The sequence below is a fragment of the Heptranchias perlo genome, chromosome 30, assembly GCF_035084215.1.
Source record: "Heptranchias perlo isolate sHepPer1 chromosome 30, sHepPer1.hap1, whole genome shotgun sequence".
Taxonomy (NCBI): Eukaryota; Metazoa; Chordata; class Chondrichthyes; order Hexanchiformes; family Hexanchidae; genus Heptranchias; species Heptranchias perlo.
This window is the reverse complement of record NC_090354.1, coordinates 7,881,904-7,906,482: the sequence shown is the minus strand read 5'-3', so window position 1 is coordinate 7,906,482 and position 24,579 is coordinate 7,881,904.

Here is a 24,579-nt window from a genome sequence, read left to right as displayed (position 1 = left end):
ACTCCACAGTTGCTTGCCAGCAGTCACACATAAATAATGGCTACTTTGGTGAATTGTAAACAATTTTACAACACCAAGTTATAGTCCAGCAATTTTATTTTAAATTCACAAGCTTTCGGAGACTTCCTCCTTCCTCAGGTAAATGTTTCAGGAGCTCCTTGAAGCCTACGCATTTATACATATAGAACAATACATGGTGTTTACAGACTTTGGTGAAGTAACAGAGGGTGGAACTATCCCCCAGTGAGTGTGGTCTACAGGACAGTAGAGGAGTGGAGGTAATTGTTGAGAGGGGGGGGGGATGAAAAAAGCACCTTTCTGTTTGACCTGCAGAGTTATAGGAGATCCAGTACACCGAGAGTTAAAGGCACTCTGATGAACCTTCTGCTCTTTCCAGTGACTAGCACAATACAGGACAGACCATACAGCCCCCTCAGGAACTAACCTCTGTGCAGAGATCAAATGTTAAAAATAGGTCAGGCTAGCACACTTCATGCTGAGCAGTTAACACCTGCAGCTAGGGATTTTCTAGACTATGTGTGTACAAACAAGAGTGAATGCTGACATCACCTCCTGAGACTGACTGCTGTTACCACTGACCTGAAATGCAAACTCAAACCAATTTCAGTGCTGAAACAATGGGCCAAATCCTGTTGGAACGGGGCATCTCGCGGTGCGCACCATAGGTAGACTTTTTCCTGCACCCTTCAGCTCACAGATTTTTCGCACCATAACTTGCTGGAAGTACGAGCTGATAATGGGCAATGAGGCTGAACACTTTAAATTGTTCCCTTTCTGGCTCGGAGAGATTTATTGGCATTGTATTAACAATTATCATTAAAAGGGTACTTGCGTTATCAATTATGAGCCCTAACTTTCTGCAGGATCGAAAGCTCAGCTCAGGGTCAAACAGGACGCCGAGGTTGCGAACGGTCCAATTCAGCCTGAGACAGTGGCCGGGGAGGGCGATGGAATCGGTGGTGAGGGAACGGAGTTTGTGGCGGGAGCCGAAGACAATGGCTTCGGTCCTCCCAATATTTACTTGGAAGAAATTCCTGCTCATCCAATACTGGATGTCAGACAAGCAGTGTGTCAAATCATAGGCAGTGGAGGGGTCAAGAGAGGTGGTGGTGAGGTAGAGCTGGGTATCGTCTGCGTACATGTGGAATCTAAAACAAAAAGCGGGCCAATCTCCTAGGGCCTGTCCAATGGCTCAGTTATGGATTGCTGAGTGTAGAAGTGAGCTATGAAGGTCCCAGCTTCAATCTCTGGTCTCGGCCAAGTTAGCTGATCTTAGCCAGAGTAGCAATTGGGAGCTCCAATTGCCCTCAGTCCCACTGAGCTCGGGAGGGAAATAAAACAGCTAGAGTTTCCTGATTGTTATCTAATGGCCTCTGCTGGAAAGTATCTGCATGGACATTGGGTGAGGACAGAATAAGTGTGATTTCACCCTGTGAAGTTGATTAGCCAACATTCCCTACTTAGGGACACATGTGGAAATTGGTCACTTGGGTGAGGAACTGTAGGATATGTAGCATCCCTGGAACCTTACCTTGCCATAAGTTGGTTTCTTTAGCAGAGGAGAGAGGAAAATAAGAGGGGAGCGGGTTGTTTGAAGCCAGAAACTTTTCAAAATCAGATGACTTGGCACCTCATGGCCTGAAAATTTTGGAAACTAAGGAAAACATATTAGATTGCAAAATAGGAGAATGTTTTCTTTCTTCAATTTTCTTCCCTCCCCATCTCTCCCGAAAGCATTGTCTTTGCCAGTGTAAGGTTTCATGGTCATCGAATGCCTTTCTGTTCCTCACCCAAATGGTCATGATTCATGTTTAAGCCTTGACTACATGTGTCGGCAGGTATTTGACAAAAAGGGGCCTCACAGCCTTGCCCAATCCTGCCCTCATCCTATGCCAAGAAGGGGTACTTCCAGCAGAGGTCACTGGATAGCAATCAGGAACAGGGACCACCCTAACCAAGGACTACTAAGGCTACCTGTAACACTCCTCCTGTTGGGATCAGTAATCCAGGTGGGTCTGACCAAGGCTCTGTACCAGTGAAAAAAAAATCCGCACTTTTGTATTCTAACCTCCTTGAGACATTCCATTAGCCTTTTTGATTACTGTTAGTGATTTGTGTACATGGACACTTAAATTCCTTTGCTCCTCCACAGCTCCTAGTCTTTCACCATTAAGAAAATATTCTGATTTGCCTTTCTCGGATCCAAAGTGGATAACTTCACAGTTCCTCACATTGAACTTTATCTGCCATAGTTTTGACCACTCACTTAATCTGTCTATGTCCCTTTGTAACTTCCGGCTCCCATCTACACAACTTACAGTGCCTCCTAACTTAATGTCATCTGCAAACTTGGATATATGGTGAAAAGGTGAGGCCCCAGTACAGATCCTGAGGAACACCACTTGTCACATCCCGTCAATCAGAGAACGTTCCCTTTATGTCCTACCTCCCAACCAATTATCAACCCATGTCATGAGGCCAGGACACCAGAAAAACTCCCCATTTTTTCTTTGCATGATGCCTTGGGATCTTTTATGCCCACCCAGTGGTGGGCAGATGGGGGTGTTGGATTAACATCTCATCCAAAAGATGGTGCCTCTGACAGTGCAACACTCCTTCAGTACTGCACTGAACTGTTAGCTTGGATTATGTGCTCAAATCTCTGGAGTGGGGCTGGAACCCACGACCTTCTGACTCATAGGCCAGAGTCCTACCAGAGTCCTGCCAAGGCTGACACCATTACTACTATTAAGCTGCTAATTCCCCATCTCCAGTAGACTACCAATGATCTGAAGAAACCATACCTAACACAAGGGTGCATATCCTTCTATCTACTAGTCTAATAGGGATAAAACCTTAAAAAATGAAACCAAAAACAGATTTCATGATGGCTGAAACTTAAATATACCAGCTGGTATACAGTGCAGGAAGATCCCAGGTTTGATCCCCAGTCTCAGTTACAGCAGCAGTTGGGGTGCTACAAGTAGCATCAATGCCTCTGAGCTAGTGAGGAGGAAAATCAGCCAGGTTCCTGTTCCTGATCGCAATCCCATGAGTAGGCATTGGTTGAGAACACTCTCAGGCTGAGCTACACTCTCCATGGTCTGCTGGCACTCATAGGTAAGGTACCAGAGGGTTTATGGCATCCATGGAACTGTATCCCAGAAACAGTCAGAGGTCCTTTAGGAGAGAAGGGAGAAAATCAGGAGGGCGGAGGGGATATTCTGCTAGAAAACGGACCCTCCTCCAGATCCACCAGTAACTTTGCCGCACCCTACTAGATCACAAGGGAGCAACCCTCCCACAGCGTAAATTAGACTACCAACCACCAGAAAAGACTTTAATAATGAAAAAGAAGCACTTACCTATGTAGCTCGTGGGATAGGGAAGTTGACAATTCACTAGCGTGTCAAGGTCTTTCCTACATGAAAGAAATTTGATGTATTAGAATAAAATAAAACTCAACTGGCAATTTGGAGAATTTGATGCTTCTAATGTGAGCCAAAGTTCATTGATATATTCGGCTTTATTTGTCGCTGCAAAAATGGACAACGTGATTTCTTCAGCTTAGCAACAACATGGACTACTGTTTGACGGGTGTAGTTCTAAGTTTTTTTTGAACAAAACTACATATGCACAGTATTCTGTTTACACCCCAAATATTTTACAGTTCTTTCGACTCTCAACATATGCTTTAGTGAGCTTTAGGTTACCTGCACCACATGATCTACAGTGGTCATATATTATTGGTCACTAAACTTCCATTCCTCAGACCACAAACTTCAGTCGGCAGATAACAAGAGGCCAGTTTCCTCGAATACTCCGTAAGTAAATGCTGTTTTTTTTATTACTCTCTTCTTTGTGGTTATAAATGCAGATGACTTATTTTGCTAGTTTTCTTTGTTTGTATTCTAAATGCTGTAATAGAAACTAGCAATGTTTTCTATTTAATTTTTTTTGTGCGCGTGTCCCCATACCTCCCCCGAATCTTTTCCCTTTGTGTTCTTTTGTCCACTAAATCTTCCCCCTTTCCCGTCTTGTTTCCCTGAAGATGCTGACTCTAGCTGAGGGACGGTTCCAAGGGTGCCAGCAGCCCTCTGGTATCTCACCCAGGTGATCTTCCTTCAATGGTGAGGCCTTTTGACAATGGAAGATAATATTAGTTGAGTTCCATCCAGGCCTCAGGCCTGTGTACACTGACTGATGTTGGTGTACAGAGACACGTTAGGTGTACAGAGACACGTTAGGGTGTACAGAAACACGTTAGGTGTATAGAGACATGTTAGGCGTATAGAGATACGTTAGGTGTATAGAGATATGTTAGGTATATAGAGACGTTAGGTTTACAGAGACACGTTAGGTTTACAGAGGCATGTTAGGTGTACAGAGATACGTTAGATGTACAGAGACACGTTAGGTTTACAGAGACACATTAGGGTGTACAGAGACACGTCAGGGTGTACAGAGACACGTCAGGGTGTACAGAGACACGTTAGGGTTGCCAACACTAGTTGTCCTAAGACAAGCAAATGCTACACACACACTCTTTAGTGATCCCTGCTGAAAATATGATCAGAAGTGGGCGCCTTGTCTGATTTCCCCTATTCCCCACGCCAGCCCATCAATGCTGAGAACAATTGTACGACCCTGTTGAAATCAGCTAACTGAGTAGAGACCAGGAATCAAACCTGGTTTGCTTCTGGCCTACTTGGCTCATTAGCTCACGATGGGGTAAGTTTACCCACTCAGCTCTCTGGGATGCTTTATGCGCACGCTCAATTGTTAAATCATTTTTCACCAAAGCTGCTTTAAATTTCTAGTCCTGGAAACGATTCTCAAATAATTCAACAATGATGGGCACATCACCACATCTGCCACTGACACAGGCTCCAAAGGACTGGACTGTGATTATTGTGTGTACATATTATGGTTTAATTGGATAACTCATTTCGCACAATAAATTTCTAAATATAAGGAGGGGGAGAAAAAATTCCTCTCCGATTCCCTTCGCTCTTGAGAGATTTGACTATCATCCCCGGGATGAGTTTCAATCAAAGATAGTCACCTTCTTGAACCTCACCTAAGTGGGAATTACCCATATGTTAGCCTTCATAGTGAGTGCTAATAGGCTCTTTGACTGTGGAGGATATCATAATCATGTCCTACCCTGGCCTCACCAGCAGGGGTGCAGGGTAGCAATCATGAAGCTGGCCAATTTTCTCCCCCCCGAACCAAGAGGTGCTGCAGACTCTACAATTGCCGTGGCTGATCTCAGCAGACTCAGCACAGACCCGGTATCAAACCCAAAACCTTCCTGGTTTATATGGCTCCGAAACAGTGTTATCTGGGGGAGCCTAGAAAAACATTTTTATAGATTGTTTTCTAAAGTTACTTCCCATTCTAGGAACATTGGAACAGGAGGAGGCCATTTATCCCTCGAGCCTGTTCCACGATTCAATGAGATCATTTAGTATCTTTGCCTAAATGTAGGGGCCCCAAACAGAACGTTTGCATGGAGCCCTCACGAGGCAAACGTTGTCCCTGCATGGCCCAAGTTTGACAATCTCACCCATTGCTGTCACGCAGAGGCACCAGGCGGAAACCTGGACGCTCTGTCACCTAATAGATTTTTGATAAGCAACGATATTAAGGGATATGGGGCTAAGGCGGGTATGTGGAGTTAGGTCACAGATCAGCCATGATCTCGTTGATCTGTCACCTAACTCTGCCTTAACCCCATATCCCTTAATACCTTTGGTTAACAAAAATCTATCAATCTCAGATTTAAAATTAACAATTGAGCTAGCATCAACTGCCGTTTGCGGAAGAGAGTTCCAAACTTCTACCACCCTTTGCGTGTAGAAGTATTTCCTAACTTCACTCCTGAAAGTCCTGGCTCTAGTTTTTAGGCTATGTCCCCTAGTCCTAGACTCCCCAACCAGCGAAAATAGCTTATCTCTGTCTACCCTATCAGTTCCCCTTAATACCTTGAAAACTTCGATCAAAGCACCCCTTAATCTTCTAAATTCCAGGGAATATAACCATAGTTTGTGTAATCACTCCTCGTAATTTAACTCTTGGAGTCCAGGTATCATTCTAATAAATCTACGCTGCACTCCGTCCAAGGCCAATATATCCTTTCTAAGATGCTCTTCGAAGTCTTCCTGTGCCAGACACCATCCTGTCTGGGGGCACAGTTGAGAATCAGGCTCTAGGAGTTGCATGGGAGTGACATGAAATGATGCTTCTTCCAATTTTCCCTTCCTGCCGGTGAGAGGAGCGTCCAGGTTTCCGCCTGGTGCCTCTGCGTGACAGCAATGGGTGAGATTGTCAAACTTGGACCATGCAGGGACAACGTTTGCCTCGTGAGGGCTCCATGCATACTTTCGGTTTTGGGGCTCCTACATTTAGGCAAAGATACTAAATACGTATCACTGGATCCATTCGGGACCCCTGACTGGCTCGGGGCCCTTTGCAATTGCATGGGTCCTAAGGCCATCCCATTACCCATGAACTACCACTGTATGCCACTGTGCTATGCCACCTCATGCTACAGAATACATCAACCCATAAATGTTAACATAAGGAGGGGTAGATCTTGGCTTTGCGCGATCGTGTAAAACGGGTGATAGCGAGTCGGCAGCCCGTGTTAATTCTCTCCCCATTTTTATTTCCATTGACTTCATTGGAAATAAAAATTGGGAGAGATATGAAACGGGCTGTTGATCACTCTATCGCATAAAGTCAAAATCTATCCAGAATGAGAAAAGGTCATTCAGCCTTGAAGCTTGTCTCTCTAGTACTTAAACTCTTTCAGCCTAACACTCAACTGCACTTGAATGCCCTAAATGTTTTTACCTCCATTGTCATCCATCATTGAACATCCATGGGTGAAATCCAATTCCCGCAGGCATCTTCCACCTGGATGTACAGCCAGCGGGGAGAACAAAGGTCTACCTCACTAGCCCTGAGGATCATTGACTTGTATATAAGACTTGCAATTAGCAAACCCCGGGTGTATAATACTGCATACCCGATTTGATACTTTTTGTACTTCTCTCTCCCTCCATCCCCGTCCCCTCCCTGTTGTGCTCCTGGCTGTTTCTGTTGTCTTGTAAACTGTTGGAACTCTGTCCTTTGTGTTGATATGTTCAATTTGGAACAATCTGTCTGGCAAATTGTTCCAAATATTTATCACCCTGTGAGCACAGGAGTGCCTTCTAATAAACCTATTTTAAATTTACTTCCGGTAAGGACTTTTAGACAGTGTTGGGATAACAACTGGAGTTAAAATGTAGGAATCTCTCTGTTTTCTCCCTTTTCCCAACTTACACTGCTTACTAGGCCAGAAATATCCAGTGGGTGACTTGATCTTCGATTTCAACTGACCACTAGGACATACATAGCAAAAGCCTTAAGATTATTCTGCCTCTGATTCTGCGTTTCCCCCTTTCTCCCTCCAACCCCCCCCCCCCCCCTGCCCCCACCGACAATCCTGCATGGGGTCACTGACTGGAAACACGACACTTCCTCACTTGGCAGAGATTGAGCACAGTACAGAGTGAGCAGAGCGGAGTCAAGCTCACGCCTTTCTCCTCTGCAACACAGCTGGAGTGTTTCAACACGTTGTATCGGCGAGTTCTCCTGCTTCCTGGGCGACATTTCTCCCTCAAACAAAACACAGATTAACAGGTCCTTTAGCTCATTTGCTGTTTGTGGGATCTTGCTGTGTGCAAATGGTGGCCATGTTTCCCTACATACAACAGTGACTGCATTTCAAAAGTAATTAGTTGGTTGTGAAGGGCTTTGGAATGTCCTGAGCATGTGCAAGGAGCTATATCAATGCAAGTTCCTCTTCTGAGTGACAACAACAACAACTTGCATTTATATAGCGCCTTTAACGTAGTAAAACGTTATATATAAAACAGCCCAATATATATTCAGAGCTCTATGCCTACATTTACAACGATTCAAAATGCCTTTTTTTGTGAAAGCGTGCTTATTTCTGGCCCTCTCTTCACTCGTTAATTAGCTGCATTCTCCTCTAATTCTTGTTGACAGTGAATGCCTCGGTTGGACGCTGCTTTTGGAGTCAGCTGGGGCCATGACCTGTCAGTGCACCCTGAGTTTGTAACCTGTCATGTGCCGAGATGTTTGAGAGTTTCGATGCTGTCACCATTCCATCTCCAGATCAGTCACTCCAGATGAACTGGAAATCGTTATTTTTTTTTTTTGCAAGCACGCTGCCCAGGGGCCGGAAAGTGTCACCTCCGCATCACGTCAATCCTTACTCAATCTGTCCAGGCAGATGGTAGATAGAGGGCCTCCCGACTCGCAGAGATTGGGTCAGCCTTTGTTGAATAGACATCACTTTCAGATTCTTGCATCAGCTATATTAGAACAATAACTGTATTTGTGTGTGTGTGTGTGTGTGTGTGTGTGTGTGTGTGGGCCACAGGAACATTAAGAACAAAAATAGGACATTCAGCCCCTTGAGCCTGCTCCGCTATTCAATTAAATCATGGCTGATCTGCACCTCAACTCCATTTTCCCGCCTTTGCTCCATATCCTGTGTACCCTTACCTAACAAAAGTTATGCTGCAGCTATACAAAACCCTGGTTAGACCGCACCTGGAGTACTGTGAGCAGTTCTGGGCGCCGCACCTTCGGAAGGACATATTGGCCTTGGAGGGAGTGCAGCGTAGGTTTACTAGAATGATACCCGGACGTCAAGGGTTAAGTTACGAGGAGAGATTACACAAATTGGGGTTGTGTTCTGTAGAGTTTCGAAGGTTAAGGGGTGATCTGATCGAAGTTTATAAGATATTAAGGGGAACAGATAGGGTGGATAGAGAGAAACTATTTCCGCTGGTTGGGGATTCTAGGAGTAGGGGGCACAGTCTAAAAATTAGAGCCAGACCTTTCAGGAGCGAGATTAGAAAACATTTCTACACACAAAGGGTGGTAGAAGTTTGGAATTCTCTTCCGCAAACGGCAATTGATACTAGCTCAATTGCTAAATTTAAATCTGAGGTAGATAGCTTTTTGGCAATCAAAGGTATTAAGGGATATGGGCCAAAAGCGGGTATATGAAGCTAGATCACAGATCAGCCATGATCTTATCAAATGGCAGAGCAGGCACGAGGGGCTGAATGGCCTACTCCTGTTCCTATGTTCCTAAAAATCTGTCTATCTCAGTCTTGAAAATTTCAATTGACCCAGAACCTACAGCCTTTTGGGGGGAGAGAGTTCTAGATTTCTACTCCCCTTTGTGCTTCCTGATTTCGCTCCTGAATGGCCGCGCTCTAATTTTAAGATTATGTCCCCTCGTTCTTAATCCCCCCCACCAGAGGAAATAGTTTTACTGTATCTACCCTATTAAATCCTTTTAACATTTTAAACACCTCAATCAGATCACCCCTCAATCTTCTGTACTCAAGGGAATACAAGCCAAGTGTATACAAATGTGTATTGTGTGTGTGTGTGTGTGTGTGGGAGGGGAGAGGGTGGTGGAGAGAAAGAATGCTTCAAAACTTTTCATTTTAGTTCAGTAACCAGGAATGGAGATGGAGGTGGGAGATCAAATCCTGCCATGATCCTGGACACGGAATACAGTAACTGATCTTGTGCTCAGCAAATGTATCTGAATCACATTCTCAAAATTCCATCTCAGTTGCTGTCAAAGCTTTTAAAAAAAATCAGATCTGTACAGCTTCTCAAACATGATCAGGACCTGTCAGGTCTCATTCATTGGAGTGAGAATCATTCATCTTGCTTTAAATGTGTGACCCACTTTGAGGTCTTTCACTCTTAACAATGCACACAGCTCCACTGGGCTGTGCGATGTTAGTCTGAATGTGTTAATACGACATTCCTCTGGTCCGCCGTTTTAACGGAAGCACTAAGCAGTTTAATTTTAAACAGGTTAAATGGGTTTATTAAACAGTAGATAAAAGAGCTTCGTGTGAACATATTAATACATTCGTTACTCATATTGAACCACCTCACATGTTTTTAATGGGTCAGAGATTTGTCTTGCTCTCTTTGATTGTAAATCTCGCTGCTCAAATTTCCTTGATATTGAAAGCTCTGAACGATGGTTATTTTCCGATATTGGATAGACTGTTCATTCTACTGTTACTCTGGTTGGGAGTACTCCAGTGAGGACTGCATTTTACGCAGGTTTGTTACTAATGAGGAAGTTGGAGTTGATGGGCCTGATTTTTCCAGCGCTCCCGTTCTCCTACTATCACGTTTTATTGTTGCATCTGCCTTTATCTTATTATAAGAGTCTCGATGTGATATGATAATGGTTATGAGCAGCCCCGACCATGTAACGTGAGTGATTAGAGCTACTTTGACATTGCAGCCTGGTGCAATGGCTGCTCTCCCACATTTACCTGTGGACCGGTTGTACCTGTGGGCCTTGCTACTTCGCACATGCACAAGACCGGCCGTGATAAATTCACCAATGTGTTTGCACAGAGGAAAGTGATATCATGGGAATCGGTATGCGCGTCGGTAATTATGTCACTTGATGATATTGCCGCTGGTAACCAAACTGCGGCAGCAATGATACGTTTAACATCCCCAAGAAGGCAGGTGGCAATCGAGGCGATCTTGCCCATTTAGCTTTCAGGTGCTGCTAGCTGCCCAAGACTTGTACCTTGGGACGTGGAACAAGATCAATGTACCAAAGTGTGTGGTAGATATGGCTTCATTCAAAAAGGAGCTGGATAGGTTCATGGGACTGGAGACATCCCTAGTTATAGAAGGCGCATATGAAAATGATGGACAAGCCCAGCTGGGATTATTGATAGGAGTTACCCCGGTTTCCTGGAGCTTGATTGATCACCTTTGGAGGCCAGAGAAGGATTTCCCGAAATGTTTCCAAAATTGGCCTGGGGTTTCTTTTCTCTGCTTTTTGCCTCCCAAGGAGATTGCATGTCTGATTGCGCACATGGGCTACACCATGGCTGGATGGGACAGGCTTGATGCACCATGTGGTTTTTTTTCCCGTCCTTCGTGGTCTCGTTGTTTGTGAGACCTTGCTGTGCGCAAATTGGCTGCCGTGTTTCCTACATTACAACAGTGACTGCACTTCAAAAGTAAAGAGGGAGAGAGAAAAAACTCTTCCCCCACCCTCCTCGGGTCCTTTATGTCACTTCCAACTTTCCAACCATGAGGGAGGACAGCTGATATCTTCCCACACCTCTGCCTACACTGGCTGATCACTTGGTCTGGTGACTCATCCTTCAGTTTTGGGAAAGCACCTTAACCTCGACTCAGTAATTCCAACAGAGAGCCTAAAATTGGGAACTTGCGAGTGACGGGTATGACGCGGCTTCCTGCCACCTAGCGGACATGGCGTGCTGGTACACCAGTCTCCTGTGGCATTGCCCCACCTCAAAGCTCCTACAATCTACAGCCTTTTAAAACTCCAACTTAGCGACATTTAACTTCCTGATTTACCCATTCTTCTCTTTTCATCCCTGGTGGAGTCCTGCAAGGTGAGGCTTGACCCTTTCTCTGTAAGAAAAAATAAAATGCCTTTCAAAAGCTGCAAAGATGATTCCATCCCCCCAGGGTTCATTGAGAATGATTGGTAGCAATAGGAATCTGTCCTCCGGTAATGAAATAATGTGCGTCCATTTGGATCACAAAGGGCATATAATTAATTTGCCATGAAACGGTGTCTGGTTTCTGCTAGGAACAGGCTGTCCAAACAATGAGAGTGAATTGGAATAGTACTTTAAAAATCCTGTTGTGGAGCACAGTGGATAAAGTACGAGTCTTTCTGCCCCAGATTTTGCTGTTCAATGTGGAGCCTGATCATCTATTTTAATTAATACAAAAATCTCTCTGTCTCTCCACTGTGGAAGGAAACTCAATGTGTATGAAAGACCCCATAGGTCCAGAGGGATTATGAGCCGCCATGGACTTCATAAAAGAGTCTGCCAATACCTCTGACTTCGTTTGTTTGGGATGATGTGTTCTGACAGTCAAACCCCTCTCTCTCTCTCTCTCTCTCTCGAGGATTAAATTGCAGAGCATATTGTATTATACGTCGGTGCCAGGTTCAGCACCTAACACTCCACTGAAAGTGCTAATAGATGTAACAAGTTTTTCTGTTCACGCTTTGGTAGAAGGGAAGGTGACGGGATAGAGCTGTGATCCATGGAATAAGAGGCCTGCGGCAGGAGTAGGGTGAGGAGAGAGGAGTGAAGTTATTGAGTGTAATTGGAACAGAACAGTGAGTATGTAACTGACATAGAGCAGCATAACGTAAAGATCTAGCCAAGTCTGGGTAGCAGTGACCAGGAAACAGGGAAACTGAGGCAGAGAGTAAATTCATGGGAATCAATCTTCAGTTATATGACAATCTTTAGGGTCAGCTCGACAGAGGGATTATTGAATGCTAGTAAAGATTTTACAGCAGATAATTACCATTTACTTCCAAACAGCCTCACATTACTTACAGTATGTTCTTTTACTCCCTTTGATATTTCTTCCCTTATCTCACCTCCCCTTAACTTGTTGACTCAAGCTGGAGCTTAATCCTGTCCGTATTGGAAGCCCTCTGACATCTTGCCAGAGGGACGATTCTTTGTGTAGGTACCTAGATGGTGAATTCTGGCTGGCTATGCAACCGTGGGGGTGTAGTGGGGGCACAGGCAACACATTCAAGCCCAATCTTGTCCTCACCCGACGTCCATATGTGCAACCTTTCCAGGGGTCACTAGACAGCCACTGGGAGTGAGAATTCTTGGCTATTTTTTCTACGCCCTAATCCGAAGATGTTGAGCCTAATTGTAGCACCTTTGCCATGTCCCCGTTTGAGATCAGTTATTTCAACATGGCGTGGACCTTCCTGGTGTACATAGCTCGGTACCACACTCAATGCATTCACTGACTAAATCATCGAGAAGGCCTTCCTAAACCCCCACCTATCTCTCAATCTTCAATCCCCACCATCTCAAAACCCATCTCTCTGACTAAGCTTTTGGTCACCTTTCTTAGTCCTCCTGCAAAGACTGATCCTTTTTTCTTCTTTGCAAAGCACTTTGAGGCATTTCTCTATTTTAAAGTTGCTCTAGAAATGCCAGCCGTTGTTCTTAAGAGAGCTTACAATATTATAAAATTGGACTGATGATATATGGCCAGGTGAGCAGTTTAAGGAGATCTGCTCTAATTTAGGGAGTGTCAGATGGCTTTCAATGTAGAGTTATTTCTATGTAAAGTAACATGTACTAGAACAGGAAATGTGTAAATGAAGAAAAGTGGAAAAGGAACTCGGTCTGGGTGTGATTACTGCATAATTTTCTGAAAGTTCTCATGTCAACATGTTGTTAGTTGTTAGTTGTTGGCCACAAAGCTAATCAAATACTGGGATGCACCTGCAAGGTGTTTGACCATAAGCTGGAAAATGCTGTTCCAATCTCATGTAGATTGATTGTTGTTGAGGCCACTTTTGAAATGTAGGCAGTTGATGGCACCCTTTTGCCTGAGTGAGTCACCACTTTCAAGAGGCGGGAGGGTGCAGAGAGCTTCTACTGTTGTAGCTTTTCTCCTTCTATAAATGGATTGCTAACCCAATCTCCTTCTATCCCCCCCTCCCCCCTCCATCTACAGGATGTTGGAGGTGGTGGCTCAGTTCTCTAGTTGCCCACATCCATGTTTTTATAAGGAATGACCTTCAGCCACTTGGTACTGACCTTTCAACGTCCACCACATCTGACAAAATTGAGTGGTGTGGAGACACGTGGTTTCAAGCTCCCTGAAGTGTCGCATCATTACACAGAAATATGACTGATCTGAACTATCGCCACTGTGGTCCAACAATGTCTAAAAAAGCACAAAGGAAGGCGGCAGCACCAGAAGCTGGGAGTATTCTGTGTGCTGGGCAGCACCCAGATCAGGAGCATGCCACATCTGGATTGGGACAGCACCACACAGACAATAACGGGTATCAGTATATCACACGACAGTACCATATGAAGGGGCATAAGCATCATCTTAGGCCAGAACTATGTTTCTACATTAGAATAGCTTTTGCTAGCTAAGTCATTCTTTATGACAGCCCAATAGAACAGAAGCACTTTCCATTGTATGTGCATTCGAGGTAGTGGAATTGAAAAAATTGACTAAGGCACAATGAATCAACAGACAAAACGTGCCACTGAGCATTGCACCACGCTAACCTGGGCCTCTCTTGAATCTACCTCTGTTTTTCTTTCTCTCTCAGCAACCAGCGCACTCCATGAGTGGCCTGGCTGATGACAACAACAAATTGCATTTATATAGCGCCATTAACGTAGTAAAGCGTCCCAAGGCACTTCACAAGAGCTATTTTCAAACAAAATTTTACACCGAGCCACATAAGGAGATATTAGGACAGGTGAGGTCAAAGAGGTAGGTTTTAAGGAGCGTCTTAAAGGAGGAGAGAGAGGTGGAGAGGTTTAGGGAGGGAATTCCAGAGCTCAGGGCTTAGGCAGCTGAAGGCACGGCCGCCAATGGTGGAGCGATTAAAATCGGGGATGCGCAAGAGGCCAGAATTGGAGGAGCGCAGAGATCTCAGAGGGTTGTAGGGCTGGAGGAGGTTAGAGAGATAGGGAGGGGCGAGACCCTGGAGGGATTTGAAAAGAAGGATGAGCATTTTAAAATTTTCCCTTAAAATCCTTCCATGGTGTCCAATCAGAACCTGCTTTGTGCTTAAGTTGTGTTCCTTGTGCTCCACATGCTTTGTAGCTAGAACAGGAAGGTTCCACTGCTAGTTTCACTGTGCTCACCTGGTTCAGCTCCCCTGGTGAACCAGTTTTCGGGTGTGGCTGAATAACACAGAGAAATGAGAGACCTTTGATATATTGTAAATTGGTAACGCATAAAAGGTTCAGGCAATGTTAGAACTGTCAGCTGAACCCTGAGATATGCCTTGAATCACACTGCCCCATGTTTTTACTTCTTCACAATACAAACAAGGTTAAGGTATCTATCAGAGGATGAGATTTGGAAGTGGAATCATAGAAGTTTACAACATGGAAACAGGCCCTTCGGCCCAACATGTCCATGTCGCCCAGTTTATACCACTAAGCTAGTCCCAGTTGCCTGCACTTGCCCCATATCCCTCTATACCCATCTTACCCATGTAACTGTCCAAATGCTTTTTAAAAGACAAAATTGTACCCGCCTCTACTACTGTCTCTGGCAGCTCGTTCCAGACACTCACCACCCTTTGAGTGAAAAAATTGCCCCTCTGGACCCTTTTGTATCTCTCCCCTCTCACCTTAAATCTATGCCCCCTCGTTATAGACTCCCCTACCTTTGGGAAAAGATTTTGACTATCTACCTTATCTATGCCCCTCATTATTTTATAGACTTCTATAAGATCACCCCTAAACCTCCTACTCTCCAGGGAAAAAAGTCTCAGTCTATCCAACCTCTCCCTATAAGTCAAACCATCAAGTCCCAGTAGCATCCTAGTAAATCTTTTCTGCACTCTTTCTAGTTTAATAATATCCTTTCTATAATAGGGTGACCAGAACTGTACACAGTATTCCAAGTGTGGCCTAACTAATGTCTTGTACAACTTCAACAAGACATCCCAACTCCTGTATTCAATGTTCTGACCAATGAAACCAAGCATGCTGAATGCCTTCTTCACCACCCTATCCACCTGTGACTCCACTTTCAAGGAGCTATGAACCTGTACTCCTAGATCTCTTTGTTCTATAACTCTCCCCAACGCCCTACCGTTAACGGAGTAGGTCCTGGCCTGATTCGATCTACCAAAATGCATCACCTCACATTTATCTAAATTAAACTCCATCTGCCATTCATCGGCCCACTGGCCCAATTTATCAAGATCCCGTTGCATTCCTAGATAACCTTCTTCACTGTCCACAATGCCACCAATCTTGGTGTCATCTGCAAACTTACTAACCATGCCTCCTAAATTCTCATCCAAATCATTAATATAAATAACAAATAACAGCGGACCCAGCACCGATCCCTGAGGCACACCACTGGTCACAGGCCTCCAGTTTGAAAAACAACCCTCTACAACCACCCTCTGTCTTCTGCCGTCAATCCAATTTTGTATCCAATTGGCTACCTCACCTTGGATCCCGTGAGATCTAACCTTATGTAACAACCTACCATGCGGTACCTTGTCAAAGGCTTTGCTAAAGTCCATGTAGACCACGTCTACTGCACAGCCCTCATCTATCTTCTTGGTTACCCCTTCAAAAAACTCAATCAAATTTGTGAGACATGATTTTCCTCTCACAAAACCATGCTGACTGTTCCTAATCAGTCCCTGCCTCTCCAAATGCCCGTAGATCCTGTCTTTCAGAATACCCTCTAACAACTTACCCACTACAGATGTCAGGCTCACCGGTCTGTAGTTCCCAGGCTTTTCCCTGCCGCCCTTCTTAAACAAAGGCACAACATTTGCTACCCTCCAATCTTCAGGCACCTCACCTGTAGCTGTCGATGATTCAAATATCTCTGCTAGGGGACCCGCAATTTGCTCCCTGGAGGGGGAATGGAACGCCGCAATGACAAGTCCAAACTGCATGCACATCAGGCAATTCAAACTGAAGTGGCACAAAGTTTCTTCCCCCTCTTGTTCAGATGGTTTGACACTTAGGAACATAAGAACAGGAGTAGGGCATTCGGCCCCTCGATTTATTATCCGCCATTCAATTAGATCATGGCTGATTTGCATTTTAACTCCATTTACCCGCCTTGGTTCCATTCCTTTTAGTACCCTTACCTAACAAAAATCTAGCAAACTCAGTTTTGAAATTTTCAATTGAACCCAAGCCGCAACAGCTTTTTTTGCGGGATGGGGGGGGGAAGAGTTCCAGATTTTTGGGAGATTGTTCAAGATTTCTGGGGTACGAGCCAAGTTGCCAGGTGAACCTGGGCTTCTCAAACGTAGAGGAAATCTGAGCCTGATCTTGTTCATCACCTGATGTCCACACACAGGGAATAATGAATCATAATCACTAGATAGAAGTCCAGGAGCTGCTTTCCCCCCCCCCACCCAATCCAGAGTCACAAAGACCAATTGTAGCATCCTTACATCCATCCCAATTGAGGGCAGCTACTTTGTCACAGGCCAGGGATTGAACCTGTGATGTTTGTGGTCTTTGTGGCTTAGCACTCACTCTGAAGCAGTGGCATTCGCCCGCTGAGTCACAATGGCAGCTAAAACTAAGCCTTGTGACTTTACCCCAAAGAAGACTGACCCCTTAAAGAAACTGAATACCTCACCTGTGAATGGGGGTAATTCCAAATGTAGTCTCACTCATGGAACAGTGGAGCAGAACGTCATGTCCTCATTGGCTCGTAAATCAATGGATCCTTGATGTTAGTGAAAGCAGTGGTGTAATTTGCTGTTGTAGTGACGATATCTTCAGCATAACCATTACAACCAACAGTCAGTGTACAATGATTATAAGCGAAGTGTCCCCTGCCCAGTGCAGCTCAAAGAGTAGGACCTCACTGTCAGCCTCCATGAACAGGAAGTAAAGGACAGCTTGAAATTTTCTAGGTCAGGTTGATGCTTGTGTTTTTTTTTCCTTTTCTGTTTAATGAGGCTGATTTTTCCTTAATTTTTGTTTTTGTCATATTTGAAAAACCAATTTTCAAGAAAAGCCTTCACAAATTTGATTCATTTCTTATAAAAACCTTCTGAATCTGTGAGGGTCTGACTGTTATTGGAAAAGATGAAGGTTTGTGGTTAACCCCCGAGTTTTGTTTTGAATTTGGTGGAGAGTTTGTGACCACAAAGGATGAATGGAAAGAACGCAATTAGAACCAGCGCACTCCCTCGCTCAATAATGGTAAGAGAATGTCTCTTTGTTTTATTATTTTTTTTAAAACACGCACTTTCTTTTTCTTGAAAATGATCTGTGCATTTGAGAAACGAAAGCCCAGTGTGGCTGCAGAACAGGAGAGAGCAGACGGGGTGGGTTGCTTGTCTGAATTCCATGAAACATTCTCCACTGCCTTCTCATTCATAACCACTGTGGTTTTAACATGTGGCTGCTGTGCGAGTATTAACCTTTCCTATCAAGGTGCTACCCGCCAAAGGGAGACCGTTAACCTTTGCAGGGAAAGCTCCAACTTTTCCTTCATTGTACAACCAACTGGGTGGAAACCAGAGTCTTGCCTTAGATTTCTTCCCCCCGCACAGTGAGTTGGTCATAGCCTAGCAATTCAGTGATCCCAGTGGTCTAAGGTCACTGCGTTCAGGTTGTAGTCTCTCCTGTGCAGGTGTGGGTTCAAATCCTGCTCCTGATATTCAGTCCTTTTAACTTCTTTACCCAGGGAATGGTTAGAATGTGGAACTCACTACCATATGGAGTAGTTGAGGCGAATAGCATAGATGCACTTAAGGGGAAGCTCGATAAGTACATGAGGGAGAAAGGAATGGAAGAATATGCTAGTAGGATGGGAGGAGGCTCGTGTGTTATAGACCAGTTGGGTCTATGTGTAATTCTATATAATTCTCTGTAAATTACTGTTGCCAATATTAGCGTCGTAACATGTTTTCATGATATTCCTCTATTGTTATTGTAGCAGAGGTATTAACTCATTTAAAATAAAAGGTTTGATGCCTAGTTTAGAACGGTGGAGAAAGGAATGTCATATGAATGCGGTTAGTGCTTGTTCACTAATATCACCAAAAGTAACTTCCAAGATTGCGTCTAATGTCCTCTTTACATCGCAGAACCACCTTGAGGTCGCCTGAGTTTCCGGTGCTGTGCGTCCACCTTTTTTAATGTTGTGGTGAGGAGTTCACAGCACAAACACGTAACGAACGTGCAAGTTGTCATTTGTGACTTTTTTTCTGCTGCCAGACTGTGCACTGTGGTTGAAGAAGGTCCTTACTGATTGGAAAATTGCAACACTGGCCTGTACAGGTTGGCTGAGCACCCAGGCCACAAGTGACCTGTGGCAGTGTTAATGTTGTCTTCTGGAGGTCCAGGTAAACACCAACTCTGGTGGTCCTCCTTGCTATGGAGACAGAAGTGCCACCTTACATCCTTCACTGAAGTTGGGGCGGTCACTGGCCATTAGTCAGGGTCTAAGAACATAAGAACATAAGAAATAGGACCAGGAGTAGGCCGTACGGCCCCTCAAGCCTGCTCTGCCATTCAATAAGATCATGGCTGATCTTCAACCTTAACTGCACTTTCCTGCCCGATCCCCATATCCCTTGATTCCCCTAGAGTCCAAAATTCTATCTATCTCAGTCTTGAACATATTCAATGACTCAGCATCCACAGCCCGCTGGGGTAGAGAATTCCAAAGGTTCGCAACCCTCTGTGTGAAGAAATTCCTCCTCATCTTAGTCTTAAATGGCTGACCCCTTATCCTGAGACTATACCCCTTAGTTCTAGACTCTCCAGCCAGGGGAAACAACCTCTCAGCATCTACCCTGTCAAGCCCCCTCAGAATCTTATATGTTTCAATGAGATCACCCCTCATTTTCTAAACTCCAGAGAGTATAGGCCCAATCTCTCCTCATAGGACAACCCTCTCATCCCAGTAATTAATCTAGTGAACCTTTGTTGCACCGCCTCTAAGGCAAGTATATCCTTCCTTAGATAAAGAGACCAAAACTGTACACGGTACTCCAGGTGTGGTCTCACCAAAGCCCTGTACAATTGTAGTAAGACTTCCTACTCTTGTACTCCAACTCCCTTGCAATAAAGGCCAACATGCCATTTGCCTTCCTAATTTCTTGCTGTACCTGCATGCTAAATTTTTGTGTTTCTTGTACGAGGACACCCAAATCCCTCTGAACACCAACATTTAGTAATTTCTCACCATTTAAAAAATATTCTGTTTTTCTATTCTTCCTACCAAAGTGAATAACCTCACATTTCCCCACATTATACTCCATCTGCCACCTTCTTGCCCATTCACTTATCCTATCTATATTCCTTTGCCGACTCTTTGTGTCCTCCTCACTGCTTACTTTACCACCAACCTTTGTATCCTCAGCAAACTTGGATACATTACACTCAGTCCCTTCATCTAAGTCATTAATATAGATTGTAAATAGCTGAGGCCCAAGCATTGCGGCACCTCATTAGTTACAGCCTGAAAATAACCCGTTTATCCCTACCCTCTGTTTTCTGTCCGTTAACCAATCCTCTGTCTATGCTAATATGTTACCCTCAACCCCATGAGCACTTATCTTGTGTAACAACCTTTTATGTGACACCTTATCGAATGCCTTTTGAAAGTCCAAATATACTACATCCACTGGTTCCCCTTTATCTACCCTGCTGGTTATATCCTCAAAAAACTCTAATAAATTTGTCAAACACGATTTCATAAAACCATGTTGACTCTGCCTAATCATATTACGATTTTCTAAGTGCCCTGTTACCACTTCCTTAATAATGGATTCCAGCATTTTCCCGAGGACCAATGTCAAGCTAACTGGCCTGTAGTTCCCTGTTTTCTCTCTCCCTCCTTTCTTGAATAGCGGTGTTACATTTGTTACCTTCCAATCTGCTGGAATCATTCTAGAATCTAGGGAATTTTGGAAGATCACAACCAATGCATCCACTATCTCTGCAGCCACCTCTTTTAGAACTCTCGGATGTAGGCCATCAGGTCCAGGGGATTTATTGGCTTTTGGTCCCAATTGTTTCTCAAGTACTTTTTCTCAACTGATATTAATTACTTTAAGTTCCTCACTCTCATTGGCCCCATGGTTCCTCATTATTTCTGGTATGCTTTTTGTGTCTTCTACTGTGAAGACAGATACAAAATATTTGTCTAACGTCTCTGCCATTTCCTTATTCCCCATTATAATTTCTCCTGTCTTAGCCTTTAAGGGACCCACATTTACTTTTGCTACTCTCGTCCTTTTTATATACTTGTAGAAGCTCTTACAGTTTGTTTTTATATTTCTTGCTAGTTTACTCTCGTAAAAGATTTTCTCCCTTTTAATCAATTTTTTGGTTGTCCTTTGCTGGTTTCTAAAACTCTCCCAATCCTCAGGCTTACTACTCTTCTTGACAATATTGTAGGCCTCTTTTTTTATTCTAATACAATCCTTAATAGCTACTATTATGGGGCCTATAGACTACTCCCACCTAGTCCAGTCACAACAATGTGATAAATGACCAGATAATCTGAGATCAGCTGATTGTGTAAACCAAGAATCAAACCTAGGATCTGCCTGGCCCTAAATGGCCCTTAGGTGCATCCCCTCTCCCTTTGCCCATCAATGGCACAGAGCTTCAACTCTTCTCTCTGGAAATCCCTCTCTAAACCCTTACACCACCTCTCTCTCCTTTTAAAAACCTTCTCAAAGCCTATCTTTTTGATTAAACTTTCGATTACCCCTTCTGATCTCTCCCTCATTTGCTTGGCGTCCGTTCCTTTACCTAGTTCCTTTTGTGAAGCACCTTGGGATATTTTCTACGTTAAAGGCACTACATACATGTAAGTTGGTGTTGCTCCAATATGTTGAATAGCACAGCAGGCAGCCATCAGATAGGGAGGGGATCATCTCTTCCAATGAAGAGGACACAATCTGGTTTATGGATTCTCCCAATGTGTATCTGCTTCCTGAGAATGCACCAACCGCACACATACCAACACCAGGTTATGAGCTGTGCCTTGCAAAGAGCAGTCCAAAAGAGTATAGATGGGAGTCTGAAAGTTGGTTGCTTACCCAACGCTTTGGGTGCAAATTGGTGTTTGACTTGGTGGCCTGGAAATTTGACTGCACCATTGCCCCTTTTTCAGGTGCTAAACGGGAGCCTAAGCGTCCAATATGGCAGGCAGGAAGCTTGTGCACCTTATGAGCCGGAAGTACGTTGCCCGCCATATTGGATCGGGCTGCTCCGTAGGTGTCCAGGGTGCACGCCAGAACTATGGAAAGCACTGAACAAGATATTCAAATTAGGGTCCGGTGAGAGGGCATAAGAAATGCTCAACATTATTGGGTCCTCATGGCTGTTTTGCCTTCCTCCTCTTTTTCTTCTAATCCATATGAAACAGTGCATTTCTGATGACTCACTGCTGTTCAGAATTGCTTGAGGTAATAGACCTGATGTCAGTGAACAGGAGTTAAATATCTCTTTTTTTTTATTCCTTGACTTATGATGTCAATCTTGCATCACTGCAGAGAAATGTGTCAAAAGATAATTACCTATTTACTGAGTAGGACTTTTTAGAAACTTAAATTAACTTTCCCTTCTGAAAAAAAAAACTTTAACTTGCGGTAATGAATTCTAAAAAAGAAATAAAAGATACAGAGTTCCTAAATTACTTTGCTTTTCACTTCAGTCAAAGCTGAAAAACAAATTGCACCGTGGAATACAACAATTATATTTAACAAGAATTATCTTCATGGAACTGAACTGTTTTTAATTACTTTTTGGTACTTTCAAGATAAACTGGGAATAGTAAAGGGAATTAGGGGTTACGGGGAGCGGGCAGGAAATTGGACATGAATTTAGATTTGAGGTTAGGATCAGATCAGCCATGATCTTATTGAATGGCGGAGCAGGCTCGAGGGGCCGATTGGCCTACTCCTGCTCCTATTTCTTATGTTCTTATGTAACACTTTTACAATTTTGGCATCCTAAAATTATAGAGTAGGACAGTAGCATGCAATACTTAACAAGTTGGTATGAAATTCTTCTCTCCACAAGGTTAACACGTTTAACCTGTATTAACTGGTAAAACAGCAAAGTGGGAAATTTCAGACAATCATGTAAAGAGTCCCTGTGCCAGTAACCCACAGCATCATTTCAGAGCCCCAGTGCCAGTATCAAGCACTATCACTTCAGGTATAACACGGCCAGATAGAAAGTTGAATTCTTCTAAAGAAAGAAAAAACGACCAATTTAGCGTCAAATTGTGGGCAAGCTTCTGCTGCATATTTGCACCCACTGGAAACTGGGTTGAGACTCTCCACAAATCATTTCCTTTCAATGCTTGCAGCTGGTAGACTTTCACACTATCATCTGGGCTACGTTGGAACCTTGGTTTCAAAGTCCATCACCTCATCCCAAAATCTGGCTTTTTTTTTTCAAAACTAGTAAACTTTTTTTTTTGTTGCTTTTTATATCCAGTAATAGAGTTTCTTAATGATATTGATGCAGTTCTGAGGAAACCTGTAATGGTGTGAAGTTTGCCACAGTGTAAGTCTGCCCAGGGTATCAAAGGTCTTTGACAATTAATGCAATTAATAATTTATTTGTAGTTTTCTTTACAATGTTGGCGAGTTTAAAGTTCTGATGGCTGCAAGGTCTGTTGCTGCTAGACCCAGCCTCTACTTCACACATTCCCTTTACATCCTTGCTAATCCTGTCCAGCAGCATGAGGGGCAATATCTCTCCTGGGACTAATAGTAAAATCACTCCATGCCAGTTAATACAGCCTCACAGACCTCCCTTTTCAGTAGCTACGTTAACATAGAATCACAGAGCTTTGAAGGAGGACATTCGGCCCATCGTGCCTGTGCTTGTTGTGAGTCCTTTCTTCCTGTCCATGGGTTCCTACACTTGCACTCATACTTTGATGGGTGCACGGTCTCATTGGCCATTCTTGATCATTACTCCTGTGTTTTGTTTTGTCAGTTCTCGGTATTCTTTCATAGTTTTTATCTCAGCGTCTGCCTTTATAGTTTCTGGAATCTTCAGCTTCTCTTGCAGTTTAGGTCTGTTCGGAGGTTCTTGGAAATGCTTGGCCCATCGTACCTGTGACAGATTGAAGAAGTCAATCCATGCTGTGGCACCGTTGTGTAAATTTTGAAATGATTCACACTCAAGTAATCCACAACGGCCAAAATAAGACGGATATTCGCAGCTTCAAATATTCACGTTTGAGATGAACCTGCACACATTCCGCACAGGGAGTCTCAGCCAGTGCAAGTGTCACTAGCAGCAAGCTGCTGAACACTTGCACTGAAGAGTCTGGTTTGATTCCCGGTCTGTGCTGGGTTGGTTGATCTCGGCAGTAAGGATGCTAAAATTCACCTGAGCCCTCCGGACTTCAAGGGGGCACAAACTCATAAAAAAGAAAGAACTTGCATTTATGTAGCGCCTTGCACAGCCTCAGGACGTCCCAATGCAGTTTACAACCAATAAAGTGCTTTTGGTGTGTAGTCACTGTTGTAACGTAGGGAAATGCGGCAGACAATTTGCACACAGCGAGCTCCCACAAACAGCAATGATATAAATGACCGGATCATTAGTTGTTGGTTGAGGGATAAATGTTGGCCAGGACACCAGAGAGAACTCCCCTGCACCTCTTCAAAGATTGTCATGGGATTTTTTATGTCCATCTGAGAGGGCAGATGGGGCCTTGGTTTAACGTTGTATTCAAAAGACAGCATCTCCGACAGTGCAGCACTCCCTCAGTACTGCACCGAATGTCAGCCTAGATTATGTTCTCACGTCTCTGGAGTGGGGCATGAACCCACAGCCTTCTGACTCAGAGGTAAGAGTGATATCACTGAGCCCAGCTGACAATCAGTGTCACTCATCCAGGTTCCCTGACCCTGACCGCTAT